General features: G+C 38.3%; 1 long non-coding RNA gene across 1 annotated transcript in view; it reads left to right on the plus strand.

The window, feature by feature from the left end:
• The first annotated feature begins 579 nt into the window (after positions 1 to 579).
• The window catches only part of LOC138105833 (uncharacterized), a 45,573-nt gene continuing 19,919 nt past the window's right edge, over positions 580 to 26,233 (plus strand). The window contains exon 1 of the long non-coding RNA XR_011148719.1: positions 580 to 631. This is a non-coding gene — a long non-coding RNA (uncharacterized lncRNA). The remainder of the gene's footprint in view (positions 632 to 26,233) is intronic.

Here is a 26,233-nt window from a genome sequence, read left to right on the forward strand (position 1 = left end):
GGCTGGAGCAATCATGGTAGCAAATGGCTAATGTACTGCCAGTAACCAGAGGGGAGCTTCCATTTGAACTCAGAGAGCAATCAAATCACACCACTACGCAAATGAAGGAGGGAAGAAACCCCAAACTCAGTTATTTGGTCTTTTTGTGCAAAACAACAAAAAAGAAAACAATGACCTGGACACAAAAAACATACCAGTAAATTTGAGTCAAGCTGACATTCACAAGTGTCAGATGTGAAAAGTGATTCAGTTGTTGGAGAAATGGAAGGCTATAAAATAGAAGCAGGAAATAAAATTGCAAGCGTGAACCTAAAATTTTAGTTCTGATCTAGACAGCTGGAGAGCAATAACATAGGATTGGCTGTAAAGTGCACTTGCATGATGACTCTGGGCAAGGAAAATTGGTAATAGATGGGGTAAAAATGAAATTGAGGGACTAAATATGTACAAAACAAATGGAAACTGCAAAATATCAGGGCTCTGAGAGCTCCAATAGGCTTTAACTGCTCTAACCGGCCTCACATGGGGCCTCTGTCATCAACCCTGTCCATGGACCCAGAAGCCCCACTTCAGCTCTGGCTCGGGACTTCTGGTGTGACCCTAACTCCTGGAGAGACCTCAGACCTGTGTTGTAGGTAGCTTGTCTCCCAAATGGATGCCTTTAGATGTTTTTTATTGCCTGTGTTCTGTCTTGTTTTTGTTGTCTGGGTTGACTTTGGACCTCAGTTGTAACCTTATTTCCAGTTCTTTCTCTCGTTCCTTGCTAGAGAGCCTCTATGGTCTCCGGACGTGTTTCATCATTTTTCCCTCTCTGGCACTACCAGAGGGCCCTGTTCCCAGTAAGCAGTGTGATCTGTGTCCTGGGTTCAGATGTGGGACACTGCTGTGGTCAGCAAGGGCACTGCCCACACTGCGTCATCCTCACTTTGGGGCTTGCACTACCTCAGGGAGCAGCCGGCCCTTGCTGCTTCCTGACATGATGTAAATCCTTCTAACCATTGAAATCAACTGGGTGGTGGTTGATAACATGCATTTAACCAAGATGGGCTAAGTGAGCCTGGGTATTTGACTGGTGAAATTTGATAAGGAAAGCTGGAAAGCAAAAATACAAGGGCTATAGTAATAGTTTGGATTCCTGTATGATAGATAACTTCTTAATAAGTGTCAAGGAAAACATCCAAAAGTTTCATCCATGTGAGTTCCTCGTGCAGGTGTGGGCTGAGTGAGGCAATTTGCAAGAGAGCAGTATGCTTTCAAAGTTTTGTTTTTTTCAGTGAGTGTTTCCTGGCTCCAGGGATAGAAACCATAATGGCAGCTAGACATAATGAGTGGGAGCTCAGTGAAGAGGAGGGATTTGTTGAGTCTTGTCTTAAAGCTTTCTTAATGGGATGAAATTAGCAGAATTCCTTGAAATAGAAACAACTCCCTGACAGTTTTGCTAAATAACCCTCAAAACTAGCAAATACTCAACAAAGAGGAGGGTTGCTGCATGGCATGAAGCTGTGGATCTGTTAGAAAGGGGACTAGGAAAAAAGCACGAAAGGGAACAAGAAACTCTTTTTCTAGAACACTGCTAATATTTTTTAAAGGGACAAAAAAGTGAAGATTGATGTAATGGATGAGGTTAGCATAAGCTGTTTTCTGAAGAATACGGAACCACTCAGTAATCCTCTGACCAAGTAAGCCCATCAGAGAAGAGACAGTTGATGGAGTTAATTGAAAATCTATCCAGAAACATGGATGTTCACTATCCCTGACTCCTCATTCTAGTTTGTTTCTTCAGCATGAACTGAAACAGGTGAGATAATAAAGAATACAGTGTGCCATACTTGTCTCTGTATTTGTAGTGTGACTGTGTTGCATAGTAGAAACTCTCAGAACTGAAACATAACTAATAATCTGTGATAAGTGTATGGCCAAAAATCTGAAATCAAGCCCACATGAACTGGAGCTCCTTCAAAAAGAAGTTGTGTTCTTTTGGCCTGTGGTGAAGGAAGAGGGAATTCCTACTAGCGATGACAACATATACTATATAGGGATTACTAGTACTGTAAGCACTCCCAGATGTGTGCAGTTTTACAGTTTTTAAAAATAGCTGCTTTTGTGCAAGGAGAAGGAAATCCATTTGAATGTGACTTGACACTGACATGGTTAAAACCATCTGTGTTGGCCTCCTTGGGTTTCAAAACGGATTCTTGAATGCATGAGCTTGGATGGTCTTGAAACAAACAAAAAGGCTAACAAGATCAATGGCTCATACAGAAGATCTGAGCTCTATAAAAATAGAAGTAAATGTGCCACTGAGTATTGGGTAAATCTAGGGAGTATAAGGAATCTTTGTGACTAAGTTGCTGTCTGCATTTGGCTCCTTGAAGACAGCAATTCTCAGACTCCTGGCCAGCTGGAAAATCTGTGGAGTGATGATGTTGTGCTGTCTGACATGGATGTCAGACAGAGATATGGCTCTGCTGAACTGTGAGCCACAATAGACAATGAGGAAAAGTTAATTGCTGGGTTTTTCTCTTTAAGTTGGATAGAAGGCGCTGGTTTGCAGTAAGTGTACTCATATATTTTTGGAAAGTCTGCATGGTTGCAAGTTGTATAGGCTCAAATGGGATTTGATCACTTTAAGTAGTGATGAGCTTGGCTGTGGCAGCACAGAACCCAGCACAAGTTACAAAATTCAAATGAAGCTATCCATGAAGCTAAATTAAGGTGTAAGGGCCCAAATAGAGCCAAGATATGTAATACTAGGGTACCTGAGATGGCTGTCTGAAAGTTAACAGGTTTGACAATGAGTGGTGGTTAAGTATTTATTACAATTTTTGTAAAAGCTGAAGGAAAAAAAAAAGGAAAGTCTGAGAAAAGAGATACCAGAAGACATATGTTTAAAAGAAAAAAGAAAGCTATAACTTGTGTGGTTAGAGACTTGATAAAATCAAAAGCTTGGATCTTATTAAAGTTTAAATAATTGTTTTAAGAACCAGGAACTATTAGTGATTGAATAGTATGCTTATTGGTGCAACTGAAAGGGGGTTTCCAAGGTTATGTCATGATTCAAAATCACCAGACTTCTATCTGCCTCCTACATAGGGATACCAGTAGCTCATATGAATTGTGATTGATTAATGACTTTCCCTGTGCAAATGTGGTTTGAAATGTGTTATGTGCTTTTTATCAGGCTGTTTATTCCTTGGGCCTAATGTGTGTGAATCACTTCAGAGATGCTGCAATTTGTTCCAAGGACCAGTTATGGTCCTTAGAAAATAGAGTGCATAATCCTCTCAATGCTACTTTGAGCAGACACTGCATAATCAATTGACATTCTCATAGCCCAAGCAGTCTGTCTACAAGATCATTCATTCAAAATTAGTAATTTAATATAGAACCAAAATGTCCACTGTCAAAAATGCCACACTGGGTTCTTTCAAGGTCAAAACCTCCACTGGAACGATTTTCTAATTGCTGTTTAATGGTTGTATAATTCCAGTTTGTTTAGAAGGGTTTAAAAATATTATCAAGCCAATAACTAGGAGAGTGAGAAACCCAGGTGGATTTTAGGGAAGTAGACCAATAAACTCAAACATGTGGAAGATACAGGTTTTCAGGAAACTCGTCTGAGAGATAAGAGAGCCAAAGGGGGGCAGATAGTCCTTGAATACATGAGTAGTAAGGACACACGTAATTTTCCATTCTGCATGAAAAAGAAGAAATTCAGTAAGATAGCAGCTTTTAAAAATTGTTCTTCATTTACCTCAGGTGAGAAGGACATAGAAAGGAAGAGAAAAGATCAGGTTACTCTCAGAAGCTCAGCAAAACTAGGAAGATAATGGCACAAAATAGAAACAACTTGGACAGGTAGCAGGAAATAATTGTCTGTGTGCTCAAGCGTTTAGAGAAAAGTCAAGGCAATTGTCTTTAGTGGAGGGGCAAATTTGGTTACTTTGGACTACTAACACCTAGGAGGCAGATGTCATTAATGTGTTTTTTCTATCAGTCTTCACTATAATGACCATTTGCAAGAGGTAGCTAATTCAGTGCAGTCTAGTGAGAAAGAAGGGGGAATCTCAGCCTTGGATGAGGCACGTACACTTTAGAGACAGTTAAGATTGGTAGATTCTTCTGAATTGGCTGAGCCTGGGGTACCTCCTCCCAGGGTAACTGCAGAATTATCTGCTGTAATCAACTGCCTCTGAAGCTAGACCTGGGATGGGGTGGTTGCTCATGGTGCTGTAGTGTGTGAAGTCTGTGTTGGCAACTCAGGTGAAAATTGTGTTGGTATCTGAAGTAATTTTTTGAAGTCACAGTCTTCTGCTGTTCTGTCACTGCGGAGTGACATAACTTTCTGACCTAAAAAGTTATTCCAGTTTCCCACCTGTAATTAAATTCTGTGCAGCTTGCTCTCCTGCATCTAAAGATATGCAGCTTCCACACTGAAGGACTTTAGAGAGGTTTTGCTGATGGTAGTTGCTAGTTTAAAGATAGATACTGAATTACAGGTTTACTTGGGCTGTTTGTTTAACTTGCATCCTTGACAGCTGGGCAAAATACCAGTGTATATAAATTCATTCCTGTACTAGGTTTAGAGCAAGTAATAGAATAGTTCTAATTCTAGCCTGAAACTGGTGATCTGTTTAGTTAAAAACACATCACATGTAGTAGTCATTAAAGTAGTAATTTTTTTCTAGGCAATGTTGTACTCTATTGTTACAACCCGCCCCTGAAGGCAAGTGGAACTGAGGTTCTTGTTAATAGATCCCTTGGTGTGGATTGGAGTGAAATGACACTGAATGACCAGTGTTTATCTATCTATCTATCTATATATCTATATTTATGTGTAGGGTTTATTTTAGAACAGTTTGCTTCCAATGGAAAGGAGGTATGTAGCTGTCTTGGTTATTATCTACAGTAATATAACAATATAAGCGTACAAAGATATCACTTCAGAAAGTACATGAGGAAAAGAAAGAAAGAGTAAGAGTAGATAGTGGAAAGATATCACCACCAGTGGATCCAGCAATGAGACTTGATTGTTGAAATTTAGATGTCTGATGATCACAGTCTTGACTCATTGTGGGTGGGGGAAGCTCCCACCACATAAAGTTCTGTGGATTAAAATAGGTTCAGCTCAGGTGGGAACACTTAGGTGCCTCCCCTAGGGATGAGTTTAACACTGTTTGTTGCAACACTGTGGATGATGCTCAGTCATCAGGTGGAAGGCCCCAGAAATGATTTTGGGGGCACTCTGGGGGTCTTTGATGGTGTATGACACCCTCTAAGACATGACAGCTGCCTCTCACATCAGCATAGTTGAGCTAGTTATCCCCATCAGAAGGGATGAACACCCTCAGGCCTATGTGTGTTTAGGAGGGGGAGTTTCCTCACCTGAGGCAGTTGTGAAGTGGAGGACATTGGCAAGATAAAAAGCACTACCCCACCTATCAGGATTTGCTTATTATCAGCCTTCTCCCTTATCTGGCTCAAAACCCAGCTTGTTGCTATACAGAGGTTGGTTTGTCATGGTCAGCCTCTGGTGGTGGGTGGGCACCCTCTGTGTCTTATGCAGAGCAGAGGTTTTTCCGCCACACAAAAACATCTCCTTCTCCCCTTTGGTTGGGGGGTGCAAACCTGGTCTCAGCAAAGCATCCTGCTGCTTTTGTAAGTGGCTGATTATTTGAGTCATTAACATTTCCATCTCTTACATCTATGGAAAGTAAGATAGATGAAAGTTTTATTTTTATGGTATTTAAAATCAGAATCTCAGAGCTATTTTTTCATGACAGAATCATACTTTTTTTTTGAGGTTCAAAAACTTTGGATGAGAATTTTATCCTCTGCTAAATTATGAGATGTTTGGGTAACATTTTGGAGCAAAATATGTGTGTGTGTATATATATGATGTAAAGGCCTCTGTGTGGAGATGCTGGATAGATATATAGCATCTATATGTATTTTGTATATGCACACATATTTGTGCAACAAAGATATGTTTCTGTAATAGAGTTTTATTGATAAGGAGAACATAATTTCATGCATACACATGTAGGGCAAATACAGAGGTACTGTAGAAATACAGCAGTTACATAAGTGTTACTTTTTAATGTATTTATCCGCGTGTGTGCACATGCATACCTGTGTGTCTCAGTCCTGATGCCTATGGATTCAGCACCAGGAGCTCATTTTGTTTTTCAGCATCTGTAGGTGCACGTACAAGTTAGAGGGTCTCACAGAGGGTCTCACAGAGATGATTCTGTCACCTACAGAGCAGTGGGGAACGGGCTACGTGTGAGTCCAGCACATCCTGTCACAGTCTGCAGTTACTGAGTACTCCTTGTGCTTTGAGAGAAGTGCTGAAACTGCTGTTTTGTCTCTGGCAGTACAAAACGACTTTGTGTGTGATAAGAATCTTTTTTTGATTGCATGAACTGAAGATTAAATAGCTATTAATATAGTAATTACTGAGACAGGAATCTAATGGTGTGGTTGTGAAAAGTGTCATGGAGTATCTTAGAGTGAGAAGTGTCTATAATCACTCTTAGATGACTGAAGTACATGCTGCTAATACTAGATGTGGTTTTGTCTCTTAGACCCAGGCATTCTCTTGCCTACAGCTCTGTCCCATCCCTTCTACTGGCAGAAGTTTTCATGTAGCAATACTGTGAGCTGAATCTGTAGTGACCTGAGGGAAAAGTAACCTGAGAGGAAAAAAGATGAGACCCTGACCTGACTCACACTGCAGCTGTGTTAACACCTGGGCAAGGTGGATTGTATGTAAGCATGGCTGAGGACAAGGCAGGTGTGCAGGACTTCCCACTTGGCAGCAGGCCACCTTTAGTTTCTGGATCCAGGGCTGAAATGACTGCTCTAGGTGAAATCAGAAATGGTATTTTTCATTTTTTTTGTTATTCTAACTGATGACACAGATATAAAAGTGGCTCTGAAAACTGACTGCAGAAATGGTGGTTCTCTCTTTCAGGATAAAATATAGCTCAAATAAATATTTATCACTGGCTGATGTGCCTATTTTGTCTGTTTTTGTCTTCTTGGCAGAATCAAGATCTAAAATAAAAAATCATTCTAAGCAATTTGTAACATATCCATCATACATAAAAATAAAGTGTGACATTCTTTCACTGCTGTTTATTCCATGTGTTGAAATTTAAAGCTCCCTGTGGACTCTGTTGTAAGAGAAATACTGGTTAATGAAGCATTTCATAAATATTTGGTGTACATACTGAGTAGATTTTGTGAGAATTCAGAGTTCTAGTACAGGATAAGAATGAGGAGCTATGGACTATTAGGACTTGTTTAGCAGAGATCAGTAAAACATTAAAGAGCTCAGCTCCAGAGAATGAAGATAGAAGCGTATTTAACCTCAGTGAATGTTCCATGCTGTGCTTTTGTTGTATGATAAGTGTCATTCTTTGCTTAATCAAAAATCCCTGTCACTTCTGTTGAGGATGTAGCCAAAAAAAAATAGTGTAATACCACTTTTTTTGGACTCTGCCACTGTATCATATATTGTAAAACCGATTAAGATATGTTAAGAAAATGAAGTGTTTGTTAAATTCTGCTAAAATATACATTAATTTGTATAAATATATATATATGCACTTTTATATAAAGCAGTAAGTATAATTTTACAAGGAGTCATAAGTGTCAGCAAGTTCATATCATTTTGAACATGATTCAAATGAGAAGAACCAATGCGTAAGTTTAGTGGGATCATGTTCCAAATCAGGAAAAATGACAGTATTTGACAACATGATACTGACGGTATTTGCAGAGCATTTATTCAGCTATTTGTTGCCTGTAGCTTCAATGACTTCACTGTGTAATAGGTATGCTTTAGAAAAGAAGTAGTACTATACTGTTTTATTGTAATAAAAATGCTATTTGTGCAATAAGGCATGAAGTCTGATCTCATTACATAGGTTGTGTATACACACAGTTGAAAGTTTGTTTACAGGCTAGTTTATGCCCCTAATTAAGACCTTAATTATAAACCAGAATTCTTCATCAAGATGACCACTTCCTGAGCCTTTAACATGTATTTCCAGCCTTGCAAGGAAGTGACAGGTCTGGTTGGAGTTCTGCAGGAAAATAGAAAGTGAAATAGCTTAATTTTTCTTATAAATACTCAAAATTGCATAAACTGATGTACAGATACACTGAAGAGGTACTTGGAGATCCATTTAATCTGAGATTAGGACCCTGCTGTGACTCAGCCTGTTCACTCACTGTACTGCAGAGTATGCTAATGTCAGTATTACAGCATGGATATATAGGTGCCATTTGGATAAAAAATATCAAGATTAACTTAAATGTAGCTAATCTGTGTGGCATACCAGTTCCAGGATGTACCTGAAAGGTTGAAGCCCAGATGTCCTGAGCTTAGAAACTTCCTAAGAATAGATGTGTCTGCCAGAGCCAGATGAAATGGAATAAGGAGATCTTTCCTCACTCCCTTTTCATCCCATGGAAGATGTTTTTGTCACCAAGGAAACTTCTGCACTCACTTCTGCTGCTTAAGCCTCTGGTTAATTGTGTCTTGAGTGTATGGTCAGATGCCACCAGTGGTGATGCCTGTCAGCACTGTTGGACCATTAGTGGCATGAAGTGTTTAGAGGGTGTGTCTTCCTGAAATTCTTGAAGATTTCCTCAGTTTGTCTTGTCATTAGGTTTGGGCATGTTCTTGTTGATGGTTTCAGACATTTTGTTACTTATGTATTGTGTTTGTTGGCAGAGATGTGCTACTTTTAAAGATCTACCTGAAGATCACTGCTATGTGACAGTGCAGATTGTAGTCAATTTTTCAGCAGCATGACTCAGGTTTAAAGCATGTGTGGGTCAAAGCATGAGTGAAAGGTGATTCTGAAAGCTGCTGAATTCTGAAGATCAGCAGGATTTTCGCACCCCTATTTCCATGTGGTGATGGAAAGTCACAGTTAGTGTGGGCTGGAATGTCCCATTCCTTGTTGAGTTTTTGGAATGGCAAAAAAGTTGCCAGAACTGTCTTCGTGCAAAGGCAAAGATCTGAGAAACTCTGCTGACTTAAAATCAAAGCTCAACCTCTTGAGTCTTTTTCCAACCTTTTCTTGTGTGTTGTCAACAATATTGTCCTCTGATAAGGAAAAAAAGGGAGAGGTTTCAGCCTCCTCCTTATCATATTTGTTTCTATCAGTGGGAAGAAGTTTTACTTTATCCCAGTTAAGGGTACATAGTGCTTTGAATTTTTGGTACTTTTACCTCAATTGTGATAATTTCTGTTGTGTATTCCTCTTGATGTCCATGCCAATGCTCATAGTCTGTCATGAAAGTCTGTTTGAAAACAGATGCAGAACACTAATTCAGCTCCTGACCCAATTTATATAATCTTTTTTTTTTTGTTCAAACTCACCAAATCATGATACACTTTTTTTTTTTTTTTTTTTTTTTTTTAATTTTTGTCTCTGCTTTGCTGTACTGTGCCAGAAAAAAAATTGGCAAGTTCCGTTCAATATCCATGTTGTTGTTGAGGTTAAATGGCCCTCATAATCCTTGCTGTATTTTTCGGCTCTTCACTTGTAGCTAGTAGCCTACTTTGTAACATTTCTTAATGTAGTCAGATCGGGAGTCTGCTCCAGATGTCTGGAATTCAGTTTCCTAGGTATCCTACTATCTTTGACTGAAAGATATTCCAGTGTCTGAATTCCTTAGTTCATTTGGGTTCCCTGAAGAGTCCCTTGGGTTTACTGAAGTTTATGATAATTGAGTTATGAAACTATTATTTTCATCCTTTGATTTAATTTATACTAACCCAGCTTTCAATGTTAAGCTATTTTAGTCTTCATTACATGGCAAAATAAAATTTAAACAGTGTAAGTTTTTGTTAGCTCTGGCTGTGTGTTACGTGCTTTTCTTGGTTGTAACATCCAATAGCCAGTTGCCTCCACCCCTATCATTATCTGCTACTCACTGTTGTCAGTTCTAATCTTTGTAAGGAAGTTTGTCTCCTGTCAAAGAAAATATTGTCACAATAGCTAATAATATTTCACTTTCCAATGATGCAGTGATCATTATCAAAATTTGTGTCTGACCGTGGATCTCATAAATGCTTTCTTCGTACCCCAAAGCTGTTCATACCCCAAAGCTGTTCATCTTTAGAATTATCTTTCCTGAATGGTATCTGTCCTTCTATATCTATACTCCAGTTCTGAATTCTGTGTGTCAAGTTTATGTTTTCTCCTTAACATTTATTTTTACATCCTGTAAATGTAATTCAAGATTTCTATTGTGTTGGTGAAACTTTTGAGAATTGTTTACACATTAAAGGTGTTTCTTACTCCATTCTTATATAGAGCAGACTCAGGGATGTCATCATCTTTTACCTGATTGCTGTTCATGGTCTTAGTTCTTTATTTACCATATGTTCTCCTGTAACCACAGGATTTTTTATCCATGTTTGGGTTCTCATTTACGCTCTATTTTTTCTTTCACTAGTGTTTGGAGATCTATCATTTCCTAGTTTAAAGCTGTTCTTATCAGTTGTGTCAGCTTTGATCCTAGGTAGCTATTCCCTTGAACGTTCAAGTCAAATTTATCTCTTGAAAAATTACTTCCTTCAATAAGTGCACCTCAACAGTCAAACACTACAGATGCTTCTTATACCACACATCATTTAACTATTGGTTAGTCTAATCTCTTACTAGAACTTTTACTCTGGTGACTTGATGCCCCTGAAGTTCACACAGATATCTGTTTGTTTGCAAGTATTCCCTGAAACAGTTAGTCCTTGATATTATTTTTTTCCAGTGGGAATTGGGCAGTACTGGTTTTGGGGAGTTGTAACTGTTTCTCAGGTTCCTTGTGATGTTTCCCAGTTACAGGTCCAGTTGCATGTAACAAACATGATGCCATTTTGGTTTTTTGATCCCTTTCCATGAGCAGACTGTTGCAAGTAGCAAGGAGGCTGTGATCACACAGACCTGCTCTTGTGGTTTTAAGCCATGGACCTGAGGGGCCAATTGAACGGTTCAGCCCAAGGGGCTCCAGGGTGTGGGCAGGGAGTGCACTGGGAGCGCTGTACTGTTTTTCTGGGTTTCCTTTGTGTTCCACCTAGCTGGGAAAAGGTTCTGTTGGGTGTTTTTCTTGTTCTTTTTTCCCTTTCCTTCCCCTTGCCTCACTGCCTCCCTTCCCTCCTCGCTGGTCCGGCGAGCCTGTGGGGGTGGCCCCAGTGGGCCTGTGGGGTCTCTGCACTGGTCTGAGCTCATGTGTCTGTTCCCTCTCCGGGAATTTGTTGTATTTTGAGGTTTTTTTATCCTGTTCTATCCTGTTTTGTTTGGGTGTTAATAAACAGTTTGGTTTCTTTTTCCCACTTTCACTTCTTGTGACCTATTTGTCTCATTGACAGAGGAAAAGTGGACGCCCTTTTCCCTTTGGAGGAGACACTCACTTTGGAGTGTTTCCTCCTGAAGTTTTGTTTCAAAAACTGAGACACATGTATTAGGATAAGCCTTCATCTTCTGTTAAAAAACACAAGAAAATCAGGTCTGACACTTTTTTCTGATTTAGTAAATGTATTCCCCAAAGCAGTTTATCAAGGTTTCTCAGGAAAATCATCTAAGAACTAAGAGGTCATGGGATAACAGCGAAGGTTCTCATATGCACTAATAGTGGATTATAAACTAGGGTAAAGGAGGGTGTGGGTAAAACATCATTTGTCACAGTGGAGGGAATTTGCCAATGACGATGACTATTCTCTGGTGCAATATGTTCTTTAGCATATTCCTAAATGATCAGAAGAAGAAAGAATACTGAGGCAGCAGTTTGCTGATGATACCATCTACCGAAGATAAAGAGCTGCAAAGCAATCCAAGAATGCTATGATAAAACAGCTGATTAAATTCAATGTAGATTAATGGATAATGATGCCCTTGGGAGTGGGGGAGGGGGCACGACAAGGAAAGAATGGTCCTAATTTGACATATTCTTGTATGGGTTGTGAGTTGACTATTACAACCCTAAATCTCATTCTGAGTGGTAATAGATAGCCTTATGGAAACAGGAGAGCAGTGCTGAGTGACAGTCAAAAATCAGATAGAATATTATGAATTATTGTGAAAGGAACAGAGAACAAATCAGAACCTCATTATGCCACTTTGCAAATTCATCATGTACAATCATTGTGAATATAGTATGGAATGCTAGTTTCTCAAATTAAAAAGAGTATTATCAAATGAGAAAAAGCAGATGAAAAGAAAAGGAGATGGGGATGATGTAAGAATGAAGTATCTGAGTTTCATTTTTGAACAGAAAATAGAAGAAAATAAAGAAATATGAAGTTGTTTGCATGTGATGTGACTGAAGAGCTTTCCTTTCCTTTCCTTTCCTTTCCTTTCCTTTCCTTTCCTTTCCTTTCCTTTCCTTTCCTTTCCTTTCCTTTCCTTTCCTTTCCTTTCCTTTCCTTTCCTTTCCTTTCCTTTCCTTTCCTTTCCTTTCCTTTCCTTTCCTTTCCTTTCCTTTCCTTTCCTTTCCTTTCCTTTCCTTTCCTTTCCTTTCCTTTCCTTTCCTTTCCTTTCCTTTCCTTTCCTTTCCTTTCCTTTCCTTTCCTTTCCTTTCCTTTCCTTTCCTTTCCTTTCCTTTCCTTTCCTTTCCTTTCCTTTCCTTTCCTTTCCTTTCCTTTCCTTTCCTTTCCTTTCCTTTCCTTTCCTTTCCTTTCCTTTCCTTTCCTTTCCTTTCCTTTCCTTTCCTTTCCTTTCCTTTCCTTTCCTCCTGTTTTGTGATTACTTAATAGGCAGTATATGAAAGCAGATAATCAAAAAAGAGGCTACTGTGTAGCTCAGAACTAACACTTGACAAAAGTGACTTTTTCCTATGAAGCAAGCAGGTTTAAATATAAATATGTGGAGTGCAGATATTGTCCTCTGATCCTGCCATTCATGATGGAGGATCCAAAATACTGCAAGGATGAAAGAATGTTGATGTCCCCAAAAAGAACATGGAGGTGGTCATGACATGGCACATTCTGGAAGACAAAAAGAAATGGACACAGTTTTAGAAGAGACAAGAATTGTGGTGGAATTGTATCACTTTGCAAGGGTTTACAAGACCTCAAAACACGAGCAAGTATGATAACAGCACTGCTGGATTAAAATAATTCCTGATAAAGAAAATGGATGATAATATAATATTAGTCTGATATCAAACAGGATTTTTTTTTTTAAATTTTTAGTTAAATTGAGCCGTGTCACATAAGCTGCAATGAGGCCAAGGACAAGCGTTGAAACAGAAGATCTATGTAGCCAAAGGAAGATGGATACACTTCAGGGCACAGGCTTCTGAACACAGTATTGTAAAGGAATGTGGTAAATACAATTCTGTGTGAAGAAAAGCAATGTGAAAATGTGAAAACAGTCTGAAAATATGTAAAGGGCTCAGCATGAAAAGATGTTAGTTGTAGTAAAATAATGGCAAACCCTTTTCAACAGGAGAGAGTAATTGTTGGAAGAATAAGAAAATTTGAAGAAATGTTTGAGGGCTTCATCCTGGAAAGAGAAAGCATGCACAAGAAACTAAGTTCATTCAATTATTTCATGATATGTGTCCTGCAGCAGAGTATGATATGCCTGTTGCTCTGCAGGGCCTAGGGGAAGTAATCCACAGAGTGGGTGCAGTTGCTGTTCTCTGTAAGGGTGGAAAAAACCCTTACATGATAAAATGTTTTTTGAATTCGCATATCCTTAATAACTATTCATGTAAAGAGAGAATTATTTTCAGTACTGCAGTTAGAGCTATCTGGTAGGTAATGCTTGAGCCCATTTTTTTTGTTGTTTGTTTGTGCTTTGTGTTGTTTTTTACATTTTTCTTGATGCAGTGATAGATGTCTGGTAAGCATCCTGGGAGAAAGAGGTGTTGTACAAACATCTGTATGTTTTCAGCAATCTGTTTGGAAAACATTGTTTCTTCAGAGTGCTGCATTAGTTATCATTGGCATCCAATGGATTTCCCAACCAGGAATGATAGAAAGTAAGTCCTGGAGTGAGCACTAAGGCAAGTATACTGAACCTTTTGATTTAGGACAAAACTTTTAGAGACTTTTTGCTACAGAAAGGAGGCTTTCAAAAGAGTCAGACCCCTAAGCTGAAGTGAACGAAGGAATCTTGCACACTGTCGTGTCTAACGTTGTTCCTTGGAAGGGTCAATTGTGCTTTAAAAAGACTTAGATAAACAGTGATATTTATGCTATTAGGACTTGGACCATACAAATACATGTATAAATAATTTTTTAGAAATGTATTAAAACTGCAGGCAAAAAATAAAGCAGGAAAATACGTCTGGGGAGCACAAGGGGAAAAAATATCCCATGCAGTAAAGTGAACAGAGTTGCTAGCCTTGGCTGCCCATCTGTTCTTTCACTCCTCTGAGAAAGCCCTCCCTGAATATGCTGTCACTATAAAGGTCACCATAAAATCAAATCCATTTGGACTAGCCCTTGTTTAATTTAATAATAGCTCCTATTGGGACATTAGGCTGTTAAATCCAGCAAAGTGTGGACACAACTATTCCACCACAGGGTTGTGAAGATAGTAAAGTCCCTCCTAGAGTTGAAGAGGAACACAAGGTCTAATCAACAGTGCATTTCAGCCACAGATGGACAAAGCAAAGCTTGTTTTGCTGTCTGCTATCACTTCTTCGTTTAGCTCAGAGAACTGAAAATATGCGTGTCTGCAGAGTTAGAATGTTTTATTCCAACTGCAGGTGTATATTGGCAGAGCAAAATGAAAACCTCAGCATTTTGGTGTTCAGGAGAGACCCATAATTCATAAAAACAGCACTGTGCTATGATGTTACAGAGCTGAATGATTCAGCTAGTACTGGAGAAAGATGCAGTTTTAAATACTGTGATGGAAAAGGCATCATTCCTTATATATCAGGATGTACTGCAGAGAAGTAGATGTTTTCTGCTCTGCATTCAGCAGGAGATGAATTAGTGGTCACTCAACCAGCCATTTCGCTCAAGAAAAATGTTAGAAAATAGATGCAGTGGGTAGGGTGTCATTGGGTTAGGAAGGGACCTGCTGGTTAGAAACAAGTCTCTCAAACTATTTTAGGGTGTCATTTTCTGAAAAGGAGATGGAACAGTGACTTACGACTGTGTGATAGTATCACAGGAAATCTCAGAGGGTTAGGTAGTGGGTTATTTAATGTTTTATTGGGGAAGGGAGATACAAGTAAAATACCTTTGCAAGAGGTTTTTGGAAGTGGTTGATGGGCAGTGTAGAAACTCATGTAAGCTACAGCCAATCAGTTAGATCTCATGCATTAAGTAAAACGTGCTTTTGCCAGGGTTCTTGGCTCTGAACATTACAAGAAGATACAGAATGGTTTTCTCTCATTGTACCAAGAGATATTTCAGATTGGAATAGCTTAAACAGGAAAAGCAGCAGAACATCCCATCAGAATTACCAAGGGCTTTGTGTTTCAGACATTCTGCAAGGAGCAGGTATTGAGTTCAGATCTCCTCAGGTGGAGAGCAGTTAAGTAGCCTTGTGCATGTAAAGAGTTGGCTGTTGTGAAACCAGGGCTTCCGTAGAGAAAAAGAGCCATCTCCCATCTCGGTTTTGTGCCTAGCTCTAGCTCTCCAATCCATTGTTTTGTCTGCTTTAGCAACACCTGTGGTAAAAATAAAACATTTCTTGCCAGAGAAAATGAAGTAATTTGGTTTGCTCCAAAATGGAAGTAGCTTTGCTTTGCCATATTGTTGAGGAGAAAACAAACATGTTCTTATCTGCTGCTGTCAAGATGACTTTCTTGTCTTGCTTCATCAGGTTTAATGTTCATTCTCCAAGCAGAAATCCAGTTCTCTCAGCTCTGCTCTTTGTGTCTTAGTGATCATCTGCTCCCCTGTTTCTGTTTGCAGAATGAAGGGCTGAGCCTCAATATGTGCCCTGAGCCCCTACACACCAGAGGGGAAGGGACTGTGGCCACCTGCTTGCTGCTGAACTCAGTGCAGTGTAAAACAGTGTCCACCTCTGTACAGATGCTCTCCTGTAGAGAAGACAGGGTGTATGGTAAAAGGAATAACATTGTTCTTTCACTGAAATGTAATTAAACCTGTTAAATAGAAATAAGAAATATAAATTTAATAGAAATTGAAATAAGTGTATTAATGAGACTTTTAATACCTGTTACTAGCATTAATGCTATGTTTCTGTTAAAATTGCATGCTTCTGATTGGAAACATGTCATAAGTCTGTAAATATTCTGCAGATCAGTAGAGGTGTAAAACTTACATTAGCAAATTCTGACTGAACAATCAGGGAGCATAGAATAAATACAGGAAATGTTTTATAGTGCAATAGATGGATGGTCAGTGTTCAGCTTCTGTAGGAGGATATGCCTTAAAATGTGGCTACTGGAACAGGGGGATACTGATTACCTGAAGTTTTTTCCCCCAGATTTAACCTGTGTCACACAGGTGACTTCATAATGAACTTAATTTTTGACAAGGATAAATTGCGTTTTAATTAAATGTGACTATTTTGATACTTTCACAAAGTAATTGATCTTGTCTTAGAAAGGACCATTAGATCATTTAGTTCCAGGTGGCAAGGTAGCATAGCCCCTAGATCATTACATGCATAAAGCTTAACAACTCATAATCTATCATACTCTTTCAGAAGTGTAGGCAGCCTAAGTTTCAAACCTGTAAAAGATGAGTCAATATTCTGTCTCATTGTTAAAAAATGATAACTTAATTCTATTTTAATTTGTTTAGTGTTAGTGAGCACTTATGTGTTCTGCTTTTACTCTTCTCCTCTAAACAGCCTTTTAAACTGCTTTTTTCAATGAATATAGTTATTTGCTCAAAATCACAACTTACTCTTGGTAAATTAAGCCAATGCAATCCTTGAATTCATTTAATGTGAGGCTTTGTTCAGTCTTAATCACTTCTGCACTTCCTCTGTCTATATATAATTAATTATTATTTCTGAGAGTAGAATTAAAGTATCTTCACTGTAGTTCTCATCAAGGACACAAAGAGGTAAAGTGTATCTTGATATTGTCACATACTGTTGTTCTGTTTACCAACACTCACAGTAGCCTTTTTTTGGTGGCAGAACTGGGCTGGAAGTTATTCAGCAGTTTGACAATTTTTTAGGAGTCATGAGGGATGAAGTCACTGTTTTACTGGATAGAGTCCTTGAGTAAAGTTCAAACAGATATTCCTTGCTTCTGTATCTATTTGACTGTATGAATGGGCTTAAACTTACTAAATTAATTTCCAGATCACTCTGCACAGTTGCTCTCTCTACCTTAATATTCTGCAGACTTTGGTGGATTTACAAATCAGATAATGAATCAGTTTTTACTTCATTCCAGACCATTTACAAAATGTTGAAAGGCATCAAGCTTTATAACACACAAAATCATTACCACTTGATGATTGTTAGTGACTATTTACATCACTGAGTAATTACTATTTAAGTTCCATAAGTTATTCAGATCTTTATTGAATAATAGGATTTTGAGTGGCAGAACAATGTGCTAGATTCTTTTTCCACTTTGAAAAAACATATTTCAGGGACTGCTTTTCCACTGCTGACATCTGTCTTGTGTGGTCAGTGAAACAGATTTTCAAACAACTTAAACCAAATGTTGAAGTTCCTAGCCTTTATTTCTGAGGTACTTGTGATACATGATTTGCAACCTTTTTTGGAATCACAATATTACTGAGTTTGGAAGGGCCTCAGGAGATGGCCTAGTCCACCTGTCATGTACAAAGCATGGGCAGCTAAAGCAAGTTGATCAGGAGTGTGCCTAGTCAAGTTTTCCATATTTCCATGGATGGAAACCACAACACCTCTGGGCATCCTGTTCCAGTTTTTGTATAATGAATTTTTTTGTCTGATGTTAAAAGCAAATTTCTTCTATTACATTTTGTGCCCCTTGCCTCTTGCCCTGCCACTGAATATGACTGAGTCTGTCTCCATCATCTTTATTTCCACCTTTGCATACACATTGATAAGATTACAGGGAGCCTTCTCTGTCACATGCTGAACAGTTCTAGCTTTCTCAAGCACATTTTTTTTTTAATGAGATATGCTCTTGTCTTCATAGATTCAATCCAGAGATTCCTGAAGGAAGTCTTATTAATGAAGTTCGAGGTGATGTACCTTTACCCATGTCCATTATCACTGGGTTCCCTGCCCCATTCAGTGTCAGTCCTGCTTTTTCACCTATGATTCGTTTTGCTGTTGGTAGGCCTCTGGAAGCCCTTCTTATTGCCTTTCATATCCTTCACTAGATTTGACTTCATGTGGGCTTTGGCTTTCCTAATGACATCCTTGGGTATTCAGTACCTATATTTCTCCTGTATGACCTGACCCTGCATCCCTCCCTTGCATGGTTCCTTTTTATGCTTAAGTTTAGTCAGGAGCTCCTTGTTTAACTACACTGGTGTCCTGCAATCTTTGCCTGACTTCCTACAGGTGGGGATGGACCATTTTTGAACCTGGAGCATACAGTATGTTCCTTAAAGAACAACCCTTCTGAATGCATTTGTAAATTTGATTGCAAACAGCAAAGGAGAAATTTGGAACTGCAAATAGTGGAGGAATAGAACTATTTTAAAGGTAGGGTTGTAATTTTCAGGGTTAAGTGCTAATACTGCAGAATTATTACTTCCTTTCATTTCTGTCTGCACACGGAAATACAGGTATGTGGAAAAACATAAATGAAAGAATTTGGAGAAGGAGATGCAAATTTATCTGTGAAGTTTTGGCTTCGAACAAAGAGCATGAAAGTATAGGGTAGATGCAAATTTAAATGGACTGTAAAAATAATTTTTGATCTGAGTTTCTGTGGGTATGACATAATTCCTGACAGGCCTCCAGGTCAATGAATATGCCTTCAACTCAAGCAAATGCAGCTTTCTAAGATAAAAGATAGCTTCCATGTTGTTGTATAGTAACACAGTTGATGCTTCTGATTGCCATTGTCCCCATCAAGCAATCATTTCCTGTTTCACAGATCTCTGTAAGACAGCATGCAAAACCATATTTCACTTTGCATTAATGGGAAAGATAACACATTTTACATGTTGTTGCATTTTCAGAGATAGCAAGGGGAAGAATAACCTCTAACATTTTGCCTTCTTATGATGGTCCTCAGTGCTCAGCTGCTGAAGTTTGGGAAGGGAGATTTTCTATAATTTCTGTTTTTTAAAATTAGACTGCACTATACTTTGACATCAGTTCTGCAGAGACAGATTAGAAGTCTCAAATATTCCAGTCCTGCAATATGGCAAGGAAAAAAAAGAGCTCTTGTTGGAGGAAAAAATGTACATTTTTTATGTTAAGATTTCAGTTTTAATAAATAAATTAATTCAGTAAAATTGAAAAGGCTTATGTAAGTGTATTATATTTAGATACTGTATGTAGCTGAAAAGCGTATATAGCTCAGTGCAAACGTTAGGAGTTTAGAGAAAGTTGCATGAGAAAGTTCATTTTGGATGTGCTGTTCTAGCTCAGGCTTCCTCTTTGGTTGAAGGTTTATGTTTGATCAAGGTATTTCCTATTTCTCTTTTCCATTTAATTCCATTCTTGCAAGTGCATTGGCTTTATAATAGAGGTGGCTAGGAGACAGCCAATTCTATCATTATTCAAATATGAAAGTTCCATAAGGAGAGCAGGATATGCCAGGAAGAGGAGGTAATGGTCTGTTTTGTTTTATCTGATTGTTTTAGCACCTTGCAATTTCCTCAGCCATCACACTAGCCAAAAAAAGTTTGAGTCTGAAAATCAAAAAGGTGAGGAGGTAATTTGATGCTGTTAGTCTTAGATATTTTGGCAACAGACTGTGAAAATGTGCAAGAATGTTTGCAAGTGGCTTGAATGAGTATGTGGAAAGATGTGGATCTGAGGTATCTTTTTAAAAAGAAAATAAAACACTCTTAACATGAAAAGAGCTTTTTATTTTTTCCTGGTGTGAAAATTATTAGCTGCTACAGGCAGTCCCCATCTGGGAATTTGGAACCTACTGTCTGGTCTTTCAATCAGATTAGTTGGTGATACTAGAAGGAATGAACAATACTTGGAAGAATTGTGTGTAGCTTATGACAACAAAAGGCTCAACTGGCAACATGTGGCTAACAGCTCACAGACATCTGGTATGAGCCATTTTCCTGAGGAATTAATTTTTGTTGAATATATATCCCACAGTTTTCCTTCTTTAAGGAAAGGCACTTGCTAGAAATTAGATAAAGAAAAAATAAATACTGTATCAAACTTTCAGCATTAACTTGACAGGAAAGGAAAAACAGTAGATTTTGCCTTTTAAAGTTTTGTTTGTGATGTCTTAAGAAGGACTTACGATCTGTTGGTTCTGGGGTTTTTGAGAGGGAGACAGAGATGAGAAGGATTAAGTTTTTTTCCTGCTCTATTTCTATACTTAGAAGTAATAGGTATATTGTGGCATGATTAACTGATGTGATTCTGTGGTTTTGTGCTGCTCCCAAGGAATGAAAAACATGTAAGTATGACAAAAAATAAATAAACAAAAATCCTGGTGGACAATTTTCCATTGGTAGTGGATTTCTCCAGTGGTTCAGAGCTAATAAAGTATTTCCAGTCTTCTTTTCAGCCAGGGCTTGAAGTAAAAGAGAACAAACAGAACGTAGGTGCAGGAATTCTGTTGCAACTCATGAAGAAGGCTGAAGATTATAGTGCATTGAATGCGCAGAAAATTTCACTTCTCTTCTTTGTTTTTGCTGGTGCTTTCCCTAGAAGGATATAGGGAAGTGATATGGGAGGCTGGGATTTTTCAAATCTTTAACTGAAGGGATGAGAAAGTATTTTCTTTTATGTACCAGTAGTAGACTTGTTCTGACTGAGCAATTGTGTTAAATTTGTATGTAGCTCAAAAATTGGTGCTTCAGTTTCAGATATAAAGAGCAACTTTTTTGTTTGACAGGTTGTTTGAACTTTGAAATCATATAGTGTTGGAAGAAATAATACAATTTCTAATATATTTTTCCTATAATATTAGTATTGTTTATTCAACATATACATAAATGGGAAATAGGTTTTAGAGAGTCCAGATAATCTATTAGAACTTACCCACTGGTTTCATTGCCAGTTCTGATGCCTGCACAGGTGCCTTCCTATCTGTCTCCAGAGTTCAGATTTCTTCCAGACTTCTACCTAAGGTCTCCAAAACAGTGCTTGTTGCTTCTATTTGGCAGCAGCCATTAGCCCCTAATGTCAGTGACTTCAAAGGTCGTTGGTAAATATCAATGTTCAGTAACTGGATGTCCTCAACAAGGAAAAGGACTTCCAAGATCTTCTCAAAAGTCTGAAATGGTGTTATTTGTATTTGTTTTGATGGCAATGTAGGAATGAGCTACATAATAATGGAGAAAGTAAGGAATAAAATAAGGCAAGAAAAGAAGAATTGAAATGGGCCAAGGATGTAAGTAAAGGACTGAAGGAAATTTAAAAGATAGTTCATAACTTTAACCCAATTCTGCAGTTCTATTAACAATCAGTAAAATGATTAAATTAAGGAAGACTCACAAATTACTTAAATTCTGAAACTTTTTAAAACTCTCCCTTTAATAAGAAAAATAAAAAGAAATCCTCTGAAGTTTGAGTGACTTGAGGTTTTCTTTGGAGAATAACATTAAGATTGCTCAAACATACAGAAGATATAAAAGGTCAATTAAAATTGTGCAGTCTGTCTTTTAATTCTATAGCTTTATGATCAGAAAATAATTGATAAAGGGCAAGAAAAATACCAGGAGGGATATGCATGTATAATCCGCCACTTCTACATGGTCATCTTAAGGAGTCAGAAGATAAAACCTATAACGTAAGCCTCTGAAAATCATTTGGTACGCCCTGTGAACTGCAGATACACTGCCTTTTTTTTCAATGTTCTGTTAGTCTTTAGGAGAGTGCCATCCCAAGGAAGTTCATCTGTGGCGTGGAAAACACTGAGCCATGCACAGCTACAGCAGCTCTTCACACATCTCCGGTTCCCACAGATGGTCCATTGTGGCTGGCTTGAAACCTGTGCTGCTAAAGAGAGCCATGCCTGTCCATGCCTTCTGCACTCCTTTGTCTCCTGCTCGATTTAGACAAGGACACCACTGTTTGCAGGCAGTTACACAAGCAGGGGACACCCACAGACAGGGCAATGGTCTCCTTTGCTGGAGACAGGGACTCACCATGGTGGAAACTGCCAAGTGCATGGATGTGAGGTACACGTGGTCGGCTGCAGGTTTAAAAGTCTGCACTAGCAGAGAGCTGCTCTGGAGACTTGAAGGTGTTTCTGTCTTGATCTTCAGAGATTCTATGAGCTGCGAGGTAATGTTTACAGTGGTAAATGGATTGAAAGCAGTACTGAAGTAAAACCCCAAAATGTGTAGTTGCCAGGGTCAGGGATCACAAAAGCCTCTTTTGCTGCTTCCTGACTAGTGATACTATGGCACTCCAGATAATGCAGGCACATGTCTGTAGCTGCTTCAGAATGCTCAGTGGTATCTCATAACCACTTTTACAGAGATTTCATATTTTTCACTTCGAAGTTGCATTTCTTGATGCTTCTTTGGGAGTTGGCAGTTCCAAGTTCACAGACCATTCCCCTGATTTGTTACCATGGTGCCTTCCTGGTCACAAAATTTCTGTTCAGTTCCCTGCAGATGTTTATCAAGTCTACAGTCTCTACCCCAAAGGCTGCTTTGGTTTGCCATTTGACATGATTATATTTGTTTGCTTGTTTTTGTTATTTTTTTAATAAATTCTATTAGTCAACTCATCAGAAGGCTGCTTGGCAGCTTAAGAGACTGGGATTTTATGCTATGCCAACAAGGGGATATTCTGTTTTTCTGAGGTATTTTGGGGTTTGTGAAGGTGCAAGAATTTAATGCTGAAGGACCGTCTTAGAGGATTGTATAGTGACATGGTTCATAATCATATTGTCTGTGTCTCTTGTGTATCTCTGTCTTTCAAGGGATCAGGTCCATTTATTCCACATTGGTATTTAGGAATAAATTATGTTTTGTGTGTTGAAGTTGGCTATAGGATTAGGCCATTGCAGCAAATCAGGGAGTGAATCAAATTGGCAGACTTAGTTAAGCTTACCTGTGAACTTGTGTCTTATTACATGACAAGGGCAGCAGTTCCCCTGCTGTCCATGATGTACATGGAAATAAAGTGAAGAAAAGAAACACTCCCCTTTCACAATCAATTAAGGATGCTGATTAACTCCATCTTGTACAAAAGCTGAGCACTATAATACAGTGACATGATGATGAGTTATGAAAGTGATAGATTCTCCTATGTTTATATACATAAATGTTTCTTGGGCAATATAAACTCCGTCACAGGTCCAGATTATGATGCATAATTTTTATGAATTATAATACATTTTTAGTTTTGTGGAGATGATCTTTAATTTCTGTCTTCTACAGAAAACAATTACATGGGAGATTTCAAGCAGCATTCTTTCTAAATACTGTAATTTTATGGAAGCCCTTATAAAATGTTTTTGAGAACAATTGTGACTTAATAACTTAATGGGATGGGTGAATACCTTTAGCAGAGATAAATAACTTCAGCAGTGATGTATAAATGTACACTTGCAATTAGGCTGATCAATGTCTGTTATTATTGAGCATATAAGTAAGCAAACAACTTCTGTGGCTTTGTTTAATGTGGTCATAGAGAGCAACAGTAGCTAAAACTAATTTTACACTTTGTCTGTGTAAGAAGTAATTGGTATGAAATTGCAGTGTTTAAGGTAATCCTGCCCCAATGATATTTGTGCTTTTACCTTCATGAATATTGATTTTTTTTCACTTGAATAAACAAAGAAAACAAGATGAAAAATGTCACTACCTTACCCATTCAGTTTGCTTATCTAGTAACAAGTGCTTTCCACCTTCTTAGAAGAACTTTACTCATAATCATGCCAATGTCTCTTTTCTTCCTGTATTTTTTTTGTTTGGTTGGTTGGTTGGTTTGGTTTGGTTTTTTTTCTTTAGTGGCCTACTGTACTTATTCAAGTCCATGAGCTTTTATGTGGCAAGGTTATGTGTGTGTATGTGTGTACAGTGCCTGACAGTGTGAGTCAAAGAGTTTATGGCTAGGGCAGTGGACAGGGGCAGCAAAAACAAATACATTTTTTGCTCCAAAGGAAAACAAAATTGTCATGCTGTATGTGGCATTGGTGAGACCACACCTTGAGAACTGCATTCGGTTTTGAGCCCCACACTTGAAAAAGGACATTGAGGGGCTGGAGCATATCCAGAGAATGGCAACAACGCTCATGGAGGCTCTAGAAAACAAGCCTTGTGAGGAGCAGCTGAGGGAGCTGGGGGTGTTTAGCCTGGAGAAGAGGAGGCTCAGGGGGGACCTTATTGCTCTCTACAACCCCCTGAAAAGAAGCTGTAGAGAGGCGGGGCCATCTCTTCTGCTGTGACTGTGGTGAGAGGACCAGAGGAAATGGCCTTAAACTGAGACAGGGGAGATTCGGATTAGATATTAGAAAACAAATTTCACTGTTAAAGTGGTCAGGCATTAGAATAGATTTCCCAGGGAGGTGGTGGAGTCACCATCCCTAGGGCTGTTTAAGAGGTGCTGGATCTGGTGCTGGGTGATGTGGTTTAGGGGTTACAGTGGTAGTGCTGGGTGACAGTCGGATTGGATAATCTTGCAGGTCGCTTCCAGCCCTGACAATTCTATGATTCTCTGCCATGAAACTTGAAATGTTTTTTATCATATAATGTGTGTGTACCCAAAAGCTCTTGGTCATCAGAGGTGTAACTGCAAGGATGTACACTGTGCAGGGATGATAAGCACCTCATCACTTATCGCAACCTTGTCTATGTTGTGCTGTGTGATACACGTACCTGTCTCACCAACTCTTCTCTTTTTTGTGTGTGTGTGGTGTGTTACATGTGTGGCTGAATGAGCTGTTTCCCTTTCACTGTGCATTCATCTCACCAAAATAGTCCAGGCTCCAAGGGTTGCTTGCCTTTCCTACACAATACACTGAAAGTGATGCAAGCAATTGCTGCATTATTTACTGTCAGGCTAAAGTTATTAAGACCCAGCCTTGGGATGAAGGAAGTACACATGAACTATAATGTACTTCAAGTGAGATAAAATTTCAGCTACAACTTAATAAAATTCTTATTTTTTGAATAGTTCCTGGCCTGAGAGGATAATACAACATTTAAGTGCTGGAGTTGCATTGGCCAAAACATATGGGACTAACAAGACACAAAGCATCTCAACAGAACATGAATAAAGCTTTGGCACTAACAAGTATAGAATGGAAAGAGCTCATGGTGATATAAATAGAGGTGTGAACAGGCTACAGATCATATATTTAGGAAAAAAAAGCTATCATTACAAATGCTTTGGGAGACTAAACCATCAATACAAATACTTTGCACACTCACCAAAAGCCTGTGGAAAACCTGGTTGCAATAACTTTAACTACGAGAAGCGGGAAGAGTGTGTTCAACAACTAGAAGGAAATAAAAACTTGATAGTATTTGTTTATTTTCATATGTTTTGAAAAAAAATTCATCCCAACATTTGAATGAAGGATTGCCTTCCTGCCTTTCATTCAGCTCCCTAGATAAAATAGCAACTCATTCCTTGTGTTTTGAGCAGATTTGCACTTGAAGTTTTACGCCTCTGTGGCAAAAAAAGTAGTCTGCTTGAAAAGGAGAAGAGAATGTCATTCAATGCTGCTCTAAATTTCCAGTAAATAATTAAAAAAATAAAGTATTTGGAATCTGTCAAGTACAGTGATTTTGGCCATGGTTCAGTCTTGCACACTTCATTAAAATACAGACTCCTGTAACTTTTCTTTTTCAAAATTTAAATGGTTCATAGAAAAAAATAATTTTTAGTATTATTATTTAAAAAATCAGTGATAAGAAGAATTAATTCTGAAGAAAAATGTCAGTATTTAATAATATGTCACATCTGGACTTTAATGAAATATTAATGCTAAGTTGTGATAGAAAGAGTACCTATTTTTCATCTTTCTTTTATCTAAATCATTTAATATTTAATACTTTATAATAGAGAGATAGAATAGACCAAAGTAGACTTTGATGCTGTTTTATTATGTATGATTTTATTACCAGATAAGAGTATTTAAAAATGTTTAGAATATTATAGGATCAGATACAGAATATTTAAAGCTATGTAATGCATTCTGTTACAGATAC

This window comes from Aphelocoma coerulescens, chromosome 2 (assembly GCF_041296385.1).
Source record: "Aphelocoma coerulescens isolate FSJ_1873_10779 chromosome 2, UR_Acoe_1.0, whole genome shotgun sequence".
Lineage (NCBI taxonomy): Eukaryota > Metazoa > Chordata > Aves > Passeriformes > Corvidae > Aphelocoma > Aphelocoma coerulescens.